General features: G+C 55.4%; 1 pseudogene; it reads left to right on the top strand.

Moving 5' to 3' along the window:
• Positions 1 to 18793: 18793 nt before the first annotated feature.
• Positions 18794 to 18885, top strand: LOC138380226 (small nucleolar RNA U13; annotated as a pseudogene).
• The last annotated feature ends 1115 nt before the right edge of the window (positions 18886 to 20000 follow it).

The raw sequence follows: 20000 nt of genomic DNA, 5'->3' as shown, positions 1-20000 counted from the left end.
CCCCCGTAAGGGCCCTGGGCGGAGGTGTGGGGGGGTCTGCGGTATGGGGCAAAACACGCACGGTTGGCGACTCCTGAGCGTTCGCGGTCGGGGCCCCTGGTCCAAAAGCCACCTCACTTCGAGGGGAACACTCCCCCGTCGGTACGGGAGAGGGGTCACCGAGGCAGACCAGGCCGGTGGCAGAGGCCCCCCACGGGGCCGGCCGGCACCACGTCGCCGGCCCGGCCCCACCACGATCGCCCACACGACCGTGCAACAACCCCCCCCTCGGGCAGGGAGGGAAGAGCACAAGCCGTGCGCTCGCCTTTCGAAGTCCGCCACGCACACATCGTGGGGACGCCGAGACAACGCCCCCCGCCCGCCCACGCGGCGCAGGAGGATGCCTCTGGGCTTGCCCGCCTCGACCCCCCCCAACCCCAAGCACGCTGCTCGAGGGTGTACCCAACGCAGCAGACGCTGCAGCGGCGACCAGAGGGGGACGCCGGGAACGAGGACGACAACCACCGCTCGGTTTCGGGCACCTTGGAGAACAACCCGGTGCGCTCCGGGGGCACCACAAAAGGGCCACGCAGACCCAGCAGCCGCGCGCCAAACGGGGCGCGCCACCGGGCGGGCGGCACGGCCCCACACCCGTCCGTCACGGGGAGGGGTGATCCCGGCCAGGCAACAGCCACACAGGGCGAGCGAGGGCTGCCCGCTGCGTCAAGAGGACTCACGATCCCCCGCCAACGCCACGAGGCCGAGGGCGGGGCGACCGCGGTCGGGCCGGATAGTCTCGCACCCGCGCCTCCCACGCACCGCCCACAGGCGGGGAAGGAGAGGTGAGGTGCCCGCGGGCAGAACGAGAAGAGCGGCCACCATTCACCATGAATGGACCGTCCCTCGCCTGGCACGCGGCTCAAGGCCCGGGAGAGCGCGACGTCACCACATCGATCAGGCCCCGAGGACGGGGAGGGTTGGGGGAGGTCAGTCAGGCCGGCGAGGACAGCGATCGGAGGAGCCCGCTTCAGCCTCGCCAGCCCCGCCTCCCAAGCACAACCCAAAGACGAGGACCGCCTGACACGCAACGGCACAGAGCCAGCGGGGTAAGGGGGAAGGTTGCCGCAAACCTCCCCCCCCCTCCGGGTGCCGTCTCTCGAGGGGACAAGAGACCAACGCGAGAGGCGGGCACCACCGTCGGGACACTCCGACGCCCTAGAGCCGGCGCGCGGGCCCAGGCGGTCAGCTCAAAGGGAACAGGGCAGGGCGCTGGATCCCCAGGAACCCAGAACCCTGTCCGCGTGCGGAGGCCCAACCCCTCCAGCGACAGTCGCCGAAGGACAGCGTGTCAGTACTAACCTGCAGGCGGAAGATGACGATATGAGGTGATCAAAAACACCGCGCAGGAAGACGGGGACCGAGCCACTTGAACACGCCTGCCCCCACGACACTCGACACGGCCACCTGTCCCCAGCAGGTCCCCAGCGCCAGCAGACAAGGGGCACTCAGGGACATCTGGTCGGCCCCCCCCCCCCCGTGGCGTAGAGGGCCAGGGAGGCCCTCACCGTCCACGCGCGCCACCCAGGGCCCAGCACGGGGACTTGTGGAGGAGAAAACATCGGGACGGGACCGCCACGGCCCACGAGCGGCCGCGGGCCGACAGGGGTCGCCCTCGCCGGCCACCCAGGGCCACCCAGGGCCCGGTCCCCGGCCCCAGCACGGGGACTTGTGGAGGAGAAAACATCGGGACGGGACCGCCGCGGCCCACGAGCGCCCACGGGCCGACAGGGGTCGCCCTCGCCGGCCACCCAGGGCCACCCAGGGCCCGGTCCCCGGCCCCAGCACGGGGACTTGTGGAGGAGAAAACATCGGGACGGGACCGCCGCGGCCCACGAGCGCCCGCGGGCCGACAGGGGTCGCCCTCGCCGGCCACCCGCGCCACCCAGGGCCACCCAGGGCCCGGTCCCCGGCCCCAGCACGGGGACTTGTGGAGGAGAAAACATCGGGACGGGACCGCCGCGGCCCACGAGCGCCCGCGGGCCGACAGGGGTCGCCCTCGCCGGCCACCCGCGCCACCCAGGGCCCGGTCCGTGCCCCCAGAGTAGGACTCGGAAGAAGCCACGGACGACTGGGTGCCACTCACAGGGCTATCCCTGCCTCCTGATCGGGAACCAGGGAAAATGGGTAGGAAAGGCGAGGCCGAGGGAGAGGGACACGCATGCACGGGACGGCGGCCGGTCGCCGGACACCCTCCTCTCCCGTCCGCGTGTGCCGTCTCCTTCCTGTCCCCGCGGGGTGGGTCGGGTCTCCAAAGCGGCCACAGCGTGCTGGTCGACCTGCCCGGGCAGCCCCGCAAGCCGCCTGGCTGGCTGAGCCTGGAAGCGCGGCGACAACGTCCTCCCGCCACACAGCCCTGCAGGCCCAAGCTCTGCCTCCCAGATGTCCCAGCCGGCGTCCCGGCACGAACCAGATGGCCCCGCGAAGGCTGCTTGCTTCCCGGAACTCAGCCTCGCTCGCATCGGGGACTGTCCCCTGCTTTGCCTGCTGCACCGAAGATGCAGAGGACAAGAGACTTGTAGAAAAGCGGCCGCCAGGTGGAGCCCGACCACAACCGGCGCCAGCCACCAGAGGTCTGCTGCAAAACACGGGGCAACCCTCTGGAGCCCATCATTTCAGAGTCCAGAAGGTCCCCCGGGGGCATCAAACACAGTCCCCCTACTCCCCACGGAAGCCATCGAAAAATGACGGGTCAGTCTAGGGCCACGCCACCCTGAACGCGCCCAATCTCGTCTGATCTTGGAAGCTAAGCAGGCCCCGGCCTGGCTAGCACTGGGATCAAAGAAAGGATGGGTCGGCCCGACCACCGACACCGTCCACCAAACCCGTCTCTGCACAGACCACAACATAGCCGAGAGACAGACAGGCAGAAACAGAAAGAGAGAAAGGGAGAGAAAGGAAAAGAACAGAAAGAAAAGAGACGGAGAAACAGAGAGAGAAAGTCAGAAAGAAGAAAACAGTAAATAAGAAAAGACAGGAAGAGGGCGCGGGGAAGAAAGAAAAAGGAAGGGAGGAAGGAGATAGGAAACACAGAAAGACAGAAGGAAAGAAGAAATAAGGAAAGAAAAGACAGGCAGAAAGAAAGAGAATGAGAAAAAGGAAGGAAGGATGGAAGCAGAAAGAAAGAAGAAAGAAAGAAAGACAGACAGACAGAAGGAGGGAAAGAAAGAAAAGAAAAAGAAAGGAAATTAAGAGAGAAAAAGAAAGAGCACGGAAAGATGGAAAGAGAAAAAGATAGAGAGAAGGAAGGGGAGAGAAAGTATAGAAAGAGACAGAAAGGAAGAAGGAAGGAGAGAGAAAGGAGAGAATGAGAAAGAAAGAAGGTAGGAAAGTAGAAAGGGGGAAGAAAGATGGAAAAAACAGAGATAGAAACACAGGATAACAGGAGAAAGGAAGAGAGGAAAGAAAAATGGAAAGAAATACGGAAGGAAGGAAGGCAGGCAGGCAGGAAGGAAGACAGGAAGACTGAAAGAAGGAAACAAAAAAGAAGTAAAGAAAAGGCAGAAGGAGGAAGAGAAAGAAAGAAAGAAGAGGGGGGGAGAGATGATAGGATGAGAAAACCTTTCTGTCGTGGAATCATAAAACCCCTTCCTATCTTAGGATCATGAAACCCAGGGTGGAACTATGATACACTTCACATTCTCAGAGCACGCCGGCTGGTGAAACAAAGAAAGAAGTCAGGGACAAAGAGAACACATTCACGGGGCCTGGCCGGGGGCCAGGGTGGGGCGGCCCGAGGCTGTCGCCAGAGCCATCTCTGTGGCAGGACGTCGCAACACGCCTACCGGATTTTCCCATAACGCTCGCCCGCCGCCAGGTGACCCCCGTCATCCACCGATCCAAGTGCCAGCCTGGAAAGGACGGGCTCCCTCGTGGGGGAGGGAGCGTGGGGGCGGGAGTGGGTACACACTGGGTCGCAGGCCTCCTCCCGGCCCCTCTCGGACCACGTCTCTCAGCCCTCGGGCACACTCCCCACCACTAGTCGACCAGAGAGCCCCCGGGGGGGGGGGGGGCGGAGGGGGGCGTCCACGGCAGGGAGAGAGGACAGGGACCCATCGGCCCGTGCTAGATGCCACGGGTGGAGGCAGGACCTGCTGAAGACACACGAACAGTACGGAGAGGTTCAGAGCGGGGCCTAGGCGCAGCCACTCACGATGATCTCACAGTTGGACTATCTGTCACGGTGCACCGAAGCGCATGAAGTGGGCGCTCCCGGAAACGGCGTGTGTGTGTGTGTGTGTGTGTGTGTGTGCGCGCGCGCGCGCGTGCGCGTGCGCGTGTGCCTGTGTGTGGGAGGGAGAGAGAGAGAGAGAGAGAGATGGGAGAAGACGGTCGGTACATTCACTCACTCCTGTACCCGGGCCAGTCGTTTCTCCCGAAGGACAGAAATCCATAAAACACCCACGTCTAAAGAGTGTTTACACAGAGCTAACCCTAGGTCGAATCAGTCAGGAGTCGAGTGCGGGGAATCCTATGGTCCCAAACTGGGACTCCAGTCCCGGCCCCATAGCAAAAGGGGGTCATTTCTCAGAAAACGCACGCACACAGAAACGGGTAACGTTTATACAATTTTATACCGTGGTAGTGACTTCCTTCCCCGCGCCCGTGTTCTTGGGATTGGTCTCACTACATAGTACTTTTTTGTTTTTTCTGAGCTTTATTTTATTTTATTTTATTTTACTGTCATTTCGTTAGAGATGATGGGGAGGGGTGGCGGGGGAGCAGGGCATAGTTCACTCACTGGAAGCCTCAAACTCCTGGGCTCCAGCGATCCTCCTTCCTCAGCCTCCCAAATCGCTGGGACTACAGGCGTGTGCCACCATGCCCGGCTAATTTTTTTCTATTTTTGGTAGAGACGGGGGTCTTGCTTTTGCCGAGGCAGGTCTCGAACTCCTGACCTCAAGCGATCGGTCCTCCTCCCCGCCTTGGCCTAGGATTACAGGCGTGAGTCACCAAGCCTGGCCTGGATCGGTTTTTAATAGGTAAGGTCTACGAGACATCCCAGTCCAAACATCGATTCGGTGGGTCTCTACAGGATTCCGGGCGGAGATCCGATCTGGGGTTTACAACGTGGAGAATTAAGGCCTGGCTAGCAAAGAGCCCAGTGACTGAAGAGGGACGATGCTCGTCAGTCGTACAGAGCCTGAAAAGATGCAACACGGGGAAACGTTTCCAGGTTCCTCTCAGAAGAGGATGTCAGATGAGATGCCGAAACGAAAAGAATGGGTTCAAGCCAAAAGGAAAAATAGATAAATAAGTCAATAAATAAAACTACGGGAGACAGCCAGGAGACACTGTTTCCTCAGAAATGGCTAGGAAGCCTCCCAGGATAACCTGGATAGCAGCATATGTTCCTCCTCTTCCTCCGGCTCCCTCTCTTGTGTTCGTGTTTGTTTTCTGCAAACGCCAAGATGGGGCAGGGGTGGGGGACACCACGCCGGGTGGGCGAGCAGATCACCCTGCCCACCACAGGAGGGAGCACACACACACCCACCCACCCCGGGTCATCACTCTGTAGTTCCGCGTGAGTGAGGTGAGGCCCGGAACGGTGCTAGTAGCTTTCCAAGTGGTCAAAAAGAATGCACAATAACTGGACCGAGGCCTGTCTGGACGCTGTAAAGGCCCACTTGAAAACTTATGCTTGCTCGCTAGGTGACCGATGTCCGCTTGACCTATGTCTGTAATTGGAAATACGTACCTTGCGGAGATAAAACAAAGCAATTAACTTGTAACTAAGTGTTTAAACTTTCCAGCTGCCTGTTGTAAAATTGATTGTGCTTGCTTAACGCCTGAAAGAATGTTCCTTAATTGGAGCTATCTGTTTCTGTAAACCTGCTCGCTTAAAGACTGTAACCGAAACGAAACGGGGGCCCGAGGCTGGTCCCGGACCACACAGCTGCGGAGTAGGTGGTATAGTGTTGTTTCAACCGCCGTGCCTAAAGTCACGGAGCTCTAGCTTAGGATAGTCTGAAACCTTCCTGCTTTTTTCGGCTCGGGGCCATTCTCTGTACCTGTACCCTAACAGGGCAGGGGGTGGTCGCTGGCCAGCTAATATGGACTCATGACTTGGCTCAATTCGGTCTCTAGGTTGTCCTGTCTCGCACTCCGTACTATAACAGATGCCATACCGGTTCAACCCAGCTCTGAAGGAAAGAAATGCGGAGCGTTCCACTAGCCGGAGGAAGGCAAAACGCACCTCTGCCTTCCTCTGAGGGCACGTCTGAGTGAACGGGTCGTTCTCCCTGCCCGTCACCCCAAGCCCCTCATCCCGGACCCCACCACACCCGGCCTTGACCTCCTCGGCCCTGCCCACCAGGCCCCATCATGGCCTCTGGAGCCTGGGCTCTCTCTCTCTCCAGGCACTGGCACTGCCCCCCGCCCCCACCCCGGGACATGAGATCCAGGGCCTCTGTCTCCCAGGCCTCCCAGCTGTCTTGACTTGCGGACTCAGTGCCTGCTCTGCCAGAGAGACCTCTTGCTGCGGGGTGGCTCTCAGTGGCTGCATCTCAGCGGTCTAACGTGTCCCCCACCATCCACGTGGCCGCCGGCGTCAGGCTTCGGTGCCGTAGTGCCACCCTGCCTCCCTTCCGGGGGAATCCCACGCTGCCTCAGGCCCATTATGACCTGGAAGAGGCTGCACCTGTGGGGTCTGCCCATTTCCATTACCCCCCCCCACACACACACATCACCCCCCGGTCCCCCCATAGGGGTTAGGAAGAAGGCAACACGTCCTGGTACAAGGGTTGAACTGAAGGGGCGAGTGAGTGGCCACCTGGCAGGGGCATCGCAACAGATGGCTGAAGAAGTCAGCCGCCGAGTGCAGAAATGTCACGGAACTTGGGGTGCCACTGCCTTGCTGAGATAGGGCCAGGGCAGGCTTTAAAAGGCTAAAATTCTCCCTGCCTTTGGTACGTTAATACAGAACCCATGGTCCTTTCTAATTTTTGATTCCCGGAGAGGCAGGAAGTATTCCAAATGGCCACGCCATGGCTTTTCTAAATTGCCCACAAGGCCTTCTCCGACCCAGCGGGTCAGGGGTTTGCTTTGGTGTTACATCGTGGTAAAAGAGACATCCCACAGCAGTGACCATGTCCATCGACTCCGTCGGCGCTCTCAGGCTCGTAGTCCCACTTTTCAGACAAGCCTGGATGGCCACTCCGTGTCACTCTTTGCCAAATGCCAGCCACTCTCCTCCCCGCCCCGCATCCCCCATTTGGCCACCACAACTCTTCATCCCCAGGCGCCCTCCGGTAAAGTGTGCTCCTGTCTGTACACCTACTCCGTTGGGGGCGGGGGGGGGGGCGAGGTGGCACAAGAGGTGGCTGGTGGCCGGAGCAGGCCCGCCACCTTGAGTGTGTGGAACAGCGCTGAGGATTTCCTAAGGGAAGAAAGAGGGTGGGGAGAGCGAGAGAGCATCTCCTCCTCGTGAACCTCACAGATGATTGAGGACAAACAGGCCTGCACGGGGGGGGGGGGGGGGGGGAGGGGAGGGGAGGGGCAGGGAGGGTGCCGAGTCTGCACCAGAGAAAATGGCTTTGTGGGGGGGTGGGAGGGGAAGAGGGCAGAAAGATTTTCTGTCTTTCTAAAACTTCCCCCAGGCTTTTGGGAACTTGCAGCCCGGCCTGCATCCCTGCATCCCTGAGGCACGTTAACTCTTTGGTTATAACTCCAGGTGGCCCCCAGGGTGGGCGGCCCACAGAGTTCAAGGGCTTTCTTCTCAGCAGAGACGGGACCTTTAGAACAGCTAACTGCAGTAATTGCCTGAAGCTGAGAACCAACCCTCCCTCCTTTAAAACCTCTGTATTTCTGCCTAGGCCTATGTTCACGAAATTTGGGGGTTTGAGACTGAGAAGCTCTACCCTATTTATTTCCTCCTTTGTCAGCAAAGTAGACTCTCTGTTTTCTTACTCCTCATACCGCTTGTCCTCGTTACTCGGCCTCGTGGACAAGCAGCTGAGCTTTCGGTCACAAGTCCACACCCCAGGGTGGAGGGGTCCAATCCACCCCTGTCCAGACCTGGGCCCTTCCTGCCTCCCTCCCGAGACGATCTGTTTGGCAGCCCAGCCGCCTTGGACTGGGCCACAAGGAGGACACAAAGTAAAGACCCAGCCCCCCCCCCCCCCCACACACACACACACGGTAGTGGCGGTGGGTGGCAGTTCTCCAAGGGTTTGGGGCTTTTCCTGAGGCAGGAGACGGAGGGGACTGATTTCTTTAGAGCTCCGTCCCCTCCCCCATGCGCTGTGCCGCCTGGAAGCGGCAGCTCGCGGGGCGGGGTCGGGGCTGAAAGCGGCTCCACCCGAGAGAAGCCCGAGGCGGCTACGTGCGAGCGCGCATGCGCAGTCAGCTCGCGGGGCGGGGTCGCGGCTGAAAGCGGCTCCGCCCGAGAGAAGCCCGAGGCGGCTACGTGCGAGCGCGCATGCGCAGTCAGCGCAGTGAGTGGGGGAGGGGTGGAAAACGGCGGAAGGGCTCCGCCGAGGGCCCGGCCATCTGTGCGGCCAGGCTAGGGGTTTCCCTCTTGGGCCGGGAGCTCGTACTCCGCCCCCAGCCCGCAGGCAATCCCGAGGGGCAGAAGCACGACTTGCTGGGCACCTCCTCGGGCGAAGCGGTCGCGGTGGCTGGGTTACGTGGGGCCCAGACGAGTCTCTGGTTCTGGGAGCGGCACCTCCCCCACGCGCCTCTCCTCTTGGGCCTTCACACCCCCCCCCCCCCGCTCCGGCCCCAGGGGAGGGGAGGAGTGGGGGGCAGGGATCTTAAGCCGCCCCCCGCCCGCCACCGCCAGCTGACCCGTCCCGTGGTTGGCCCAGGGAACCCTAGAAAAACCCTTAAACCTGAGCTGCTGCCCCGCAAGGACAGGGGAAGTCAGACACCCCTCCCTGATGGAGTCAGATTTTATAACAATGAGATACTGAATGTCCGACGGGCCTAAGGCCAGGCAAGACAAAGCTTAACGCATATCTAGCAGGCCAACCGTTTACTGAACTACAGGGCACTTGAGTTTTGGGTAAACTGTCCAGTGGCTTGTCTGTGATTAGCAGACCTCCTTACCTTAACTGAAAACATGATGCAAAGCCTTTAGGCAGAGGTTCATTTATGTCATCAATTGCAAATCAAAGAATCTTTAAACCCAGCTGTAAACCTGTAAACACCGCACCCTCCCTCCCCCGCCCCCCCCAACTGCCAGATGTCCTGCCTTTTCAGCGCAGACCAATGTACCCCTTCCATGTTTTGATTTGTGATTTTACATGTAATTCCTGTCTCCCTAAAATGTATGAAGCCAAACTGTAACCCACCCCACCACAATGGGTCCGCTTGCTCAAGGCTTCTTGGGCGTAGCTCTCTGGGCCATGATCACGGCCGTTGGGCTCAGAATAAAACTCTTTAAATTATTTTGCAGTGATTTGGGGTTCTTTTCCATGGACGAGTCAATCGTGTTCACATTATTTTAGCCTTGGGAGCTTTTTCTTTTCTATTATGTCTGATCCTGATCGCTAGCCAGGTATTCATTCATATTTTTGGTTGGTGGTGGTGCTCAAGCTCGTCTTTGTACGTCCCAAATTGGCGAAAGCCACCGTGAATATGTTTTACACCTTCCAAGAGCTAGCGCTTATTGCCGTATCATAACCAGGGCTCGCAGCAATTTTTCTTTTTTTTTTTTTTAAAGCTGCTTCCACTTTCTACCTGGGTATACATACGAGTATACCCTTTAAATGAATGCTTGCATCGAGGAACCAGGAAGTGGTTTTTGTTGTTGTTGCTGTTGTTGTTTTCCCCCAGTCATTTATCTGCTCCTCAACCCTCATTATTTATCTCTCTCACACACAGACACACACACACACACACACACACACACAAACACACACACCCCATCTCTGTAGAAAAGCTCACGGAGATTGTTCATCCACCGCGTGCTTTCTGTTGACAGTATCTGAGACGATAAGGAGCACCATGCATTCTGTTCTAAGAGAAAAATTGCATATATCAGTATGATTATATTTTACTTCTTGTGTGAATTTAGTGGATCTCATAAAAGCTGATCTTGATTTTCACAGCAGAGAAAAGTGGGCTTCTGTTTTGGTTTTGTTTTTGTTTTTCTGGAGGGGTGGTGTCTTCACATAAGTGATCATCTTTACAAGTATGCTATATCCGAGAAATTTCAGAAAGCTGCAAAGAGTGACTTGTTGACAATGCTTGCATTGAATGATGTATCTGAATCTGTGAATCGAAGGGGTCAGCATCTGACCAGAAAGCACTGTTAGAGGAAGAGGGGTTTCGGGTCTTTTCCTAAATTGTATCTGCCTAAGGCGGAAAATATTTCTGTTTCCCTATGACATGGTATTTTCCTCACAAGCAGTGTTAATGGCTCCATATGACTCTAGACTGGCTGCAGAGCAGAGACTCCATGGTCTCCACTACTTGACTCTGTCTGTCCAAGAATGGCCTCCACAGCTCTCCTCTGTGAGATATCCACTCTCAGAGGTGGCACGGTATGGTGGGTAGGGGGATATGCTGGATTTTGAAAACTCAGAGTTTGAACCCCAGTGCTTTATTTCTTAGCAACATGAACTTTGTCAGATCACATCACCCTGCTGAAGCCCAGTCACCTAAAGGGTAGAAAATGCAATGGATAGATTGACGCTTCTCTTCTCTTCTCCTCTCTTCTTTCTCTCTTTCTTTCTTTCCTTGTGTCTTCCTGTCTCTCTCTCTCTCTCTCTCTTTCTTTTTGTCTTTTTCTTTTTTTTCTTTTGACGGGCCCTCACTCTGTTCCCCAGACTAAAGTGCAGTACCATCATCATAGATCACTGCAACTTCAAACTCCTGGCCTCAAGCGATCCTTTCCCCCTAGGCTTCCCAAAGTGCTAGGATGCAGTTTTATTTTTATCTGTGACACCATGGGAGGAAATATCTTTTAGGGTCATAGGGTCAGAAATTTAGATCTCTTCTTTGAACTCATGGTAGCGGCTAACTGGGATTTTCAGTGTGTAAACGTAAGCCACTTGTAATTTCACCAGTACTCCCGTTACTTGTCATCTATTCAGGAGGTGAACTCTTCTTCCCCTACCATCTACTGTTCAAACGCGTTGGCCACAAGGATAATTTGAATATCAGATTCAGAGCACAAATAATTAAGGTCCTGTAGCGTTAATAAGTAAAAGGGGCCACACACAAACCTGTGGAAGTCTGTGTCCCTTCCAGTTTTTTATTTTGTTTGTTTGTTTGTTTGTTTTTGGGTCCCCCCCCCCCCCGAGACTGAGTCTCACTCTGTTGCCCGGGCTAGAGTGAGTGCCGTGGCGTCAGCCTAGCTCACAGCAATCTCAAACTCCTGGGCTCAGTCGATCCTCCTGCCTCAGGCTCCCCAGGAGCTGGGACCACAGGCATGTGCCACCATGCCCGGCTAATTTTTTTCTATATATTTTTAGTTGTCTGGACAATTTCTTTCTATATTTTTAGTAGAGACGGGGGCGGGGGGTCTCACTCTCGCTCGGGCTGGTCTCGAACTCCTGACTTTGAGCGATCCTCCCGCCTCGGCCTCCCAGAGTGCTAAGTTTACAGGCCTGAGCCAACGCGTCCGGCCTGTGTCCATTCTTTAATGTTGTGTGTTGCTCAGTTATGAAAAGGCAAGGGAACATAAAATCCGAGTTTTAGGGATGACTTATAGGCTCAGTATTCTTTTTTTTTTTTTTCCTCCTCTAAGCCTATGTGAATATCAAGGAGGGTAAAAAATTCAGTGTTCTCAGTTCAGTGCCCAACCAACCTCTGTTTCCAGAGTAAAAATTGAGCATCCTATTACACCTTTATTTCCCTTTGGTATGCTAAGGCCCAACTCGGCAGAGAGGTCACTGTTTATTCTCTTTGCTAAGATCACATGTGCCATAGTCTGTCTGCTTTGTCTCCTTTAGGGGTAATCATCCAATCTTACCCGGGCCCCTCACATCCTCGTGACAATAGGCCTCCTTGGTTTACTGAAATAGAAAAGACCGGCTCATCAGCAATGTTCGATCGGTTGCTTCAGAAACAAATGTTGTTCTGCTTTCTTTACTATGGTTTTTTTTTTTTCCTTCTTTCTTCCGTCAGACCCAATCCGATATAGGTGGGAGAGAAGGTAACCGGAGCCTCTTGAAAAACCGAAGTGAACCAAAGCGAGCTCACAGATTCAGATAGAAATCAGGAGGAAGAAAAATTGAGAGATAACATGGATTTTCTGTCTAGCGGGTGTTCTCACACTTCAATTTTACCAGAAGCGTTAGGTAGGATGACGATGACGATAATTGTGACAAACACTATTCTCATTGGACAGATAAGGAGGCAGGCTCAGAGTGACGAGTAACCTGGGCCTAAATAGATCGCTAAGAAGCATCATAGTGTGTTCCTTGGTTACGCTGTTTTGTGAAGCTCAAAAAGTTTGGGGTGCGCGTGCGCGTGCGTCCATGTGCGTACGCAATCATAGGTGTTCTAGTAAAACGGATACGAGGTAGGATTTCCCATACCTTCAATGATTTCATGTCCTGCAGGAACATAATGTTCCGGGATCAGGTTTTTATTCTGCCTTCTGTGCCACATGCTCAACATGCCTGTGACTTTACAGCCGAGACTTGCTCAGGGGGAGCCCATTCTCATCTTCTGGGAGGTTCTGCTAATCTTTAAAAGACAAGGACATAGGAAGATGATCCTATAACAACGACTGTGACCACGATTAAAGGCTTACTGTTTACCACGCGTGCTTCTGTGGGCTTTGCCTGCATTTGCTTTTTCACTCTGCACAATATCCCTGTGAGGTAGGCACCATGATTTCTGCATTTGCAGATGAAGAGGCTGAGGCTCAAGAGGATGTATGACTCGCCAAGTTACCAAACACGGAGTGTCGTCCAGGAAGCCAGTCCAGGCCCCCCGGCTCTGCAGCCACTCTGCAATGCTGATTCTGAGCCTGACCGTTTCATCACTGGTGGCTCCCTGAGAACCTTGACTCGGCCCCCTTCCTCAGTTCACTTGGGAAACATATTCATGTGTGTGTATTTCTCTCCTTCCCTCTCCCACCCCCCCCTCTCTGTTTTAGTTTTTATTATTTTGAAAAGTGCATAGAACGATAAAAACTTTAAAAGTAGGAAAAAGCTTACGGAACACGTAAGGACACAGAGAAAGAAAATATCTGTGTACAACAGTGCAACGCATTTGTGTTTTAAGTCGTGGTGTTGCAAAAGAGTCCAAAAGTTTAAAAGAAAGAAAAACAAACAAACAGACAAACAAACAAACAAACAAAAAAAAAAACCAAACCACCATGGAAAAGTTTATGAAGTGAAAACACTTACAGTAAGCTAAGGTTAATGTATTATTGAAGAAAGAAATTTCTAAAGGTAAATGTCGTGTGGCCTAAGTGTCCAGGGTTTATGAAAACCTACAGTAAGTAATGTCCTAGGCCTTCACATTCACTCACCACTCACCGCCAACTCACAGACTCACCCAGAGCAACCTCCCGCCCGCCCTGCAAGCTCCATTCACCGTAAGTGCCCTGGCCAGGTGTCCCACTGCACAGAAACCTATTAGACTGCATTTCTTCCCATTACTATCAGTAGTTGTACATTTCTTAGGACTGTAGGCCTACGATACACCTCCAGGCATAGTTAGGGGTTGGGAAGAGGAGGGAAGAGGCCATTCTTCATTTATTAATTGGGTAGCATGGGGGCAGGGGAGGCAGTTTCCTCCTTCTCCTCCTCGTCCCCCTTCTCTCTTGTTTTGCTTCTCCCTCTCTTGTTTTTCTTTATTCCCCTCCCAGTTCCCCCTTCCATCGTCTCGATGGATTTGGATGAGACGTAGACATTTTCTACGTCAGGCCTTAATCATACCGAGGGAGCAGGAGAAAAGTAAGCCGCCTACCATGACACGATGGAATGGAAGTTTGTCAGCCATTGACTGCTGTGGCATTCCGACATTTAGTGTCTTCAGGACATTCTATATTTCTGCTATCCCACTAGAATATATCTCCTCGATCACTACTGTGTGGCCACATCCCAGCTGTTTCGTGAGCCACCCTCAATGTTCGTGACAATGTAGTGTGGGGACTCCCTCCGTCTGGTGCCTTAAACTCGCACATTTGGGGTTTTGTATCAGGATAGCAAAGCGATCGCCTTTAAATAACCTGGCTGGCCATGGTGGCTCATGCCCGTGATCCCCGCAACTTGGGAGGCAGAGACGGGAGCGTGACTTGAGCCCAGCAGCTGGAGACCAGCCTGGGTAACACGATGAGACCTCATCTCTACCAACAAAAAAAAGAAAAATTATGGCGGGTGTGGCAGCATTTGCCTATAGTCCCAGCTACTCAGAAGGCTGAGGCAGAGAGGATCACTTAAGCCCTGGATTTGGAGCTTGCTGTGAGCTACAATCAGGCCAAGGCGGCCTGGGAGAGGACAGAGTGAAAGAAATCCTGTCTCAAAAAAGAAAAGAAAAGAAAAGAAAGAAAACAAGACCGATAACACAACACAACTTAGAAGACTTGGTGTTACTGAAAGCTCGGCCACTTGCCCACGAGGCCGAATAACGAGGACAAGCTGTTTGAGGAGGAAGGAAAGAGAGAGTCTATTTTGCCGGTAAAGGAGAAAATAGGGTAGACCTTCCCATCTCAAGCCTCCGAATTTCCCCGATCATAGGGCTAGGCAGAAATACAGAGCTTTTAATGAGGGGGGGGAGGGGTTCTCAGCTTTAGCGATGATTGTGGTTAATTATTTCAATCGTCCAGGCTCTGCCAAAAACAAAGCCTGTGAACTCTGCCGGCTGCCCACCTGGGGGGGGGGGGGCGGGGCAGGGGACCACTTGGGAGTTTTAAGAAAAGATTTAACCTGCCTTGGGGACATAGGCCAGACTACAAGCTCCCAAAAGTGGTGGTGGTGGTGGTGGTGGTGGTGGTGGGGAGCGTAAAACGACAGAACGTCTTTCTGTCCTTTATTGGTTTCTCCTTTTCCCCCCCCCCCCCAGGTGCCAAAAGACCTGAGACTGATGCCGAAAAGAAATAGGTACAGGCGCCCACGTGCACACACAAAGATATACGATCGAATACATCGTGTTGACAGTCGGGGAAACTGGAAGATGATGGGGAAGTATCACGAGCAACTTTGTATTTCTTCCAGGACAGGAAAATGGACACGAAGAGAAAAATTCATCGTTCTCGGCGTAGGATAAAAAGCCACATCTTGTTACTTAATATAATTCATTCTGTGATTTAAGTTTTTATACGATATGATATTCGATAAGCCTAAAAAACAAGATAAAAGAGAAACAAACAAAAGGGAAAAAATAAAAATAAAAAAGACGACGGGCAGAGGCCTACGGTCCCGGGAGGAGGCAGAGAGCGGGAGGAGGGGCGCCTCCCGCAGACAACAGGGCGGGTGGGCGGAGACCCGCTAGAGGCTAGGGCTGCCCCGGGCGGGCCCAGAGCTGCGGGCCCGGGAAGAAGAGGGTGGGACCGTCCGGACCGTGCTCTCCTCCCCGCCCTCCACACCTCCCGGGAGTCAGCTCTCAAACTCCCAACGTCACCTGACTTTCCGGATCCCGAGGTCTGATCAAAGTGGCCGCTAGGTGACACCCAGCAACCGCTGCCGGTGTCATCCTGAAAAGAACGGACCCTATGACTGACGGGGGTGGGGCGGGGTGGGGGTGGGGCGCACAGCGGGTGGCCCGGCCAGCTCCCCTTCCTCCTCGGAGCGGATCGGATCATCTGGAACTTTATCCAGAGAGGAGAGAGTGCCCCTGGGTGTGTGCTAGAAGCCGGAGGGTTGGGGCAGGGACCTACCCAAGAGAGAAGTAGAGTACAGGGAGTTTCAGAGTTGACCCACTCACGATCTCGCCCTGGTCAATACAAGAGTGGCAATATCTGTCACCGTGGAATGAACACTTGGTACCGAAGACCTTTGTCTATGCTGGCCCCCCTATGCCTAGGGGGGGGCATGTGGCCAGAATCTGACATCCTAAACGTCTTCGTAGAAAGAATTTGGGGGTGGGGGTGGGGGAGAGAGACAGAAAAAGAAAAGAGAGGGGGAAAGAAATGGCTGCCACAAAACTATCAGAACAGAGAAGCGACCGATAGGGCCTATCTGGTTAAGTTCTTTCCCTACCCAGAGAACGACTTGACGTAGCTGACGTCACTGCAGTCAGGCCACGTTCCGGTGGACACAGAGAGTCAGGGATAGAATTTCACGCTCGGCACTGTCTCTCGTGACAGCGGGAAGGTGGAGGGTGGCTGAGGGTTCTATGCTCCTTTATCACACACCGTCAGGTAGGTCAGGTAAAATTGAGGACAGATTTCCAGTGTTTCGAGAAAGGAAGAGCACTCGTGCAGGCCATCTATCTGTACGTGGGAGAGTGTCCCCGAAAAGTGGCTTTCAGTGCCGGGATGTGCCTAGGCCAAGAAGGTACACGATCCTGAGTGAGAATGGTCCGTCCCATAGAGTCAGTCGGTAGGAGGCCACCGGTCGAGACGGAACTGCCCCCCCCACACCCGCCCCCGCCCCACAGAGCAGACAGACTCAGAATGGAGTCACTCGGTGCCAGTGCCCTGCCCGGGTGCCCCATCATTCAACCGAACTGGGAAACAGGTGGGCTTTCCGACCCTCGGGAGGGAGCTTCACGGCGGGCGGACAGATCAGAAGGGGCCCGGCTCCCTTGAGCGGGCAGGCTGGGGACGGTCGGTGGGGTCTCTTGACAGGAGGCACCACGGAACCCTTGAGGCAATGTCGGGGGCACCTATGTTGCGGTCCAAAGCTAGCGTCTGAGAAGTCGTCCCGAAAGAATGATGGCGTCAACAAGTCCCCTCCGTTCAAGAAACGAGATTCATTTCTAGAGGAGGGCCACCCACGCGGGAGAACCGTAGGCTTCCTGTGGACATTCTCTTCAAAAGGCAATTCACTCAGCGGAGTGAAAACCGGAAAAATCGCTGTCCTCCGACGCAGCTGCAGAGAAAAGATGGCACCAAAATCAATGAAACACACACACACACACACACACACACACAAACACACCTCCTCCCATCTGAACGAGCACTCCGGACGGTCACATAGGGAGAGCGACGGGCTCTCTTCCCACCCTGTGGTTTTCTACCTTTCGTTGCGGTTTTTTCCCTCAGTGGATAGAGGAGGAGACACAGGGGGCTCAGCCGGCATGCGAGTGGGTTTATCATCCTCTGTGAGTATCAACACGCGACACCACCTAAGTGAAGGAACACACCGGTGTTTCATGTCATGTGGCTCAATGCCTGGCAGATACGAGCCTTTGCAGGCCTCCTCGTGATCGACAGGACGTCGCCTTGGACACGGACACATCTTGTCCCTCCCTCCCGAGGCGATAGGCGGTTCCGTACCTCCTCGGGGCCAGGGCACAGTCTGCCTAGGCACCTACAACACGTGTGGCAACAGCCTCGATGGCTCTGCCATGAGAACGAACTCCCGTGGCACGGGGGTGGGGTGGGGGGGGTCGGGTGCTGAAGAATTCAGCTGAGTGAAGGAATGCCACGGGATTCAGAGTGCCATCGGTGGGCTGAGAGGCGAGCAGGGCGGGCTTTGAAAGGGTAACATTCTCCCTGCCTTCCGTCTGTCTGTGAATACAGAACGTACACGCCAGGCGGGGTGGCTCACGCCTGTAATCCTAGCACTCTGGGAGGTAGAGGCGGGTGGATCGCTCAAGGTCGGGAGTTCGAGACCAGCCTGAGCAAGAGCGAGACCCCCATCTCTACTAAAAATAGAAAGAAACTATATATCTAAAAATATATACAGAAACAGTATCTAAAAATATATACAGAAAAATATTAGCCGGGCACGGTGGCGCATGCCTGTAGTCCCAGGTACTCGGGAGGCTGGGGCAGTAGGATCGCTTGAGCCCAGGAGTTTGAGGTTGCTGTGAGCTAGGCTGACGCCACGGCACTCTAGTCTGGGCAACAGAGTGAGACTCTGTTTCAAAAAAAAAAAAAAAAAAAAAAAAAAATATATATATATATATATATATATATACACACACACACACACACACACACACACACACGTATATCCAATTAGCTGGGCATGCTGGCACATGCCTGTAATCCCAGCTACTCGGGAGGCTGAGGCAGTCTGATCGCTTGAGCCCAGGAGTTTGAGATTGCTGTGAGCTAGGCTGACGCCATGGCACTCTAGCCAGGGCAACAGAACGAGAGACTCTGTCAGAAAGAAAAGAAGAGCGAGAGCGAGAGAGCGAGAGAAAGAAAGAAAGGAAGGGAGAGAAAGGAAAGAGAAGGAAGGGGGGGAGAGGGAGAGAGAGAGAGAGAGGAGAAAACTATTAAAAAATTCGGGACCAGATCCATCGGTCGGTACTCAGAAGCGTGACGATCGGGTGTTCCCGAGCACGTGTGAGATGTGTCTTCTCCCTGACGCCGCGTTTCCTCCACACACACATCACCCATCTGCCGTGGAAAAAAAGCAACAAAAAGAGAGAAAGAGATTAAGAAGGGAAAATGGAAACAGGGCAAAAGAGGAAGAAAGAAAGAAATTTCGAAAAAAAGAGACCAAAGTCACAGCGAGAAGGAAGAATACTGAGCCCAGAGCGACACCTAGTGACCACACCGTCACAAGCACCCTAGGGCCCCAATTCGCCAGAGACATCTGGTGGACCCCAGGGCAACATGTGGTCGACCCGGGGCCATGGCGTCTGCAGCCGATTCCCAGGCGGGCACACGAGCCCGGGGAAACTCATTCTCAGCGCGGGGAGGAGGGGAGGGGAAATAATAGCAAAGTCACACCAGATCCCTTTCTAGTTCATAAACGTGTTGATTGCGTGTTCACGCGCACGTGTGAGAAGGGCCTCCTGGTGTGTCGGCACGTCACCCGCGTGACGTGAAACCATGAATCCGGGGGGGGGGGGGAGCGGAAAGGCGGGCAGGAAAAGGCAAAGAGAGAATAGATAAAATGAAAGGACCAAAAACAAAGTCACACAGCAGGGTAGGGGAGTGAGAGCAAGTCGAGAGACTGCAGACAGAAACTCCGAGAGGAGAGGAATGCTCCGGAGCGCCCCTCGCCCCGCGCGAGAAGAATACCGATCGCAGGGTGACCCCTAGGGGCAGCGAGGCCAGAGAGACCACATCCGCCCCGAAGCCTCCCTGTCAGGATGACAACCACAGAGCAGACATCTGGTCAACCACCCAAGGACCAGACATCTGGTCAACCAGCGAACCCATGTGGAGGCCGCATGCAGCAGCGACATCTGCTCGACCACTCAGGGTGCTCCCTGCCGGGAGGGTGTGTCTCTATGTGTGTGTGTCCGGGGGGGGGGGAAGATTGCGATGAAAGTCACGCCAGGTCCCGGGATAGTTCGTGAGCGTGATAATTGCGTGTGTGTGGAGAAAAAACGGGGCGGGGCGATAGGGAGTAAAGAAAGGAGGAGCGGGCGAGCGGAGGGGTGGGGAAGGAGAGGGAGTCGAGAAGCCCGCAACCGCAGCGCCTCCTGGCGGTGATCCCCCTCCATAGCATCGATGGGGCCAGCCCCGCAGAGACTAAGTGCGACGGGACATCTGGTCAACCCCAAGGACCATGGGATCCCGGCACGAAACCGGCGGAGGAGGAGGAGGAGGAGGAGGAGGAGAGGAGGAGGAGGAGGAGGAGGAGGAGGAGGAGGAGGAGGAGGAGGAGGAGGAGGAGGAGGAGGAGGAGGAGGGCTAGGCGGCGGTGGCGGTGGCGGCGGGCTAGGCGGCGGAGGCGGGCTAGGCGTCGGCGGGCTAGGCGGCGGCGTGCTAGGCGGCGGAGGCGGGCTAGGCGGCGGCGGGCTAGGCGGCGGAGGCGGGCTAGGCGTCGGCGGGCTTGGCGTCGGCGGGCTAGGCGGCGGAGGCGGGCTAGGCGTCGGCGGGCTAGGCGGCGGAGGCGGGCTAGGCGGCGGCGGGCTAGGCGGCGGCGGAGGGCTAGGCGGCGGCGGGCGGGGGTGGTGGTGGAGGGGGAAAGAAAAAAAAAAATCCCACC

The sequence above is a fragment of the Eulemur rufifrons genome, unplaced genomic scaffold, assembly GCF_041146395.1.
Source record: "Eulemur rufifrons isolate Redbay unplaced genomic scaffold, OSU_ERuf_1 scaffold_304, whole genome shotgun sequence".
NCBI classification, from domain to species: domain Eukaryota; kingdom Metazoa; phylum Chordata; class Mammalia; order Primates; family Lemuridae; genus Eulemur; species Eulemur rufifrons.
Note: the sequence above shows the minus strand (reverse complement) of the source record. Positions and strands in the feature narration are given on the sequence as shown.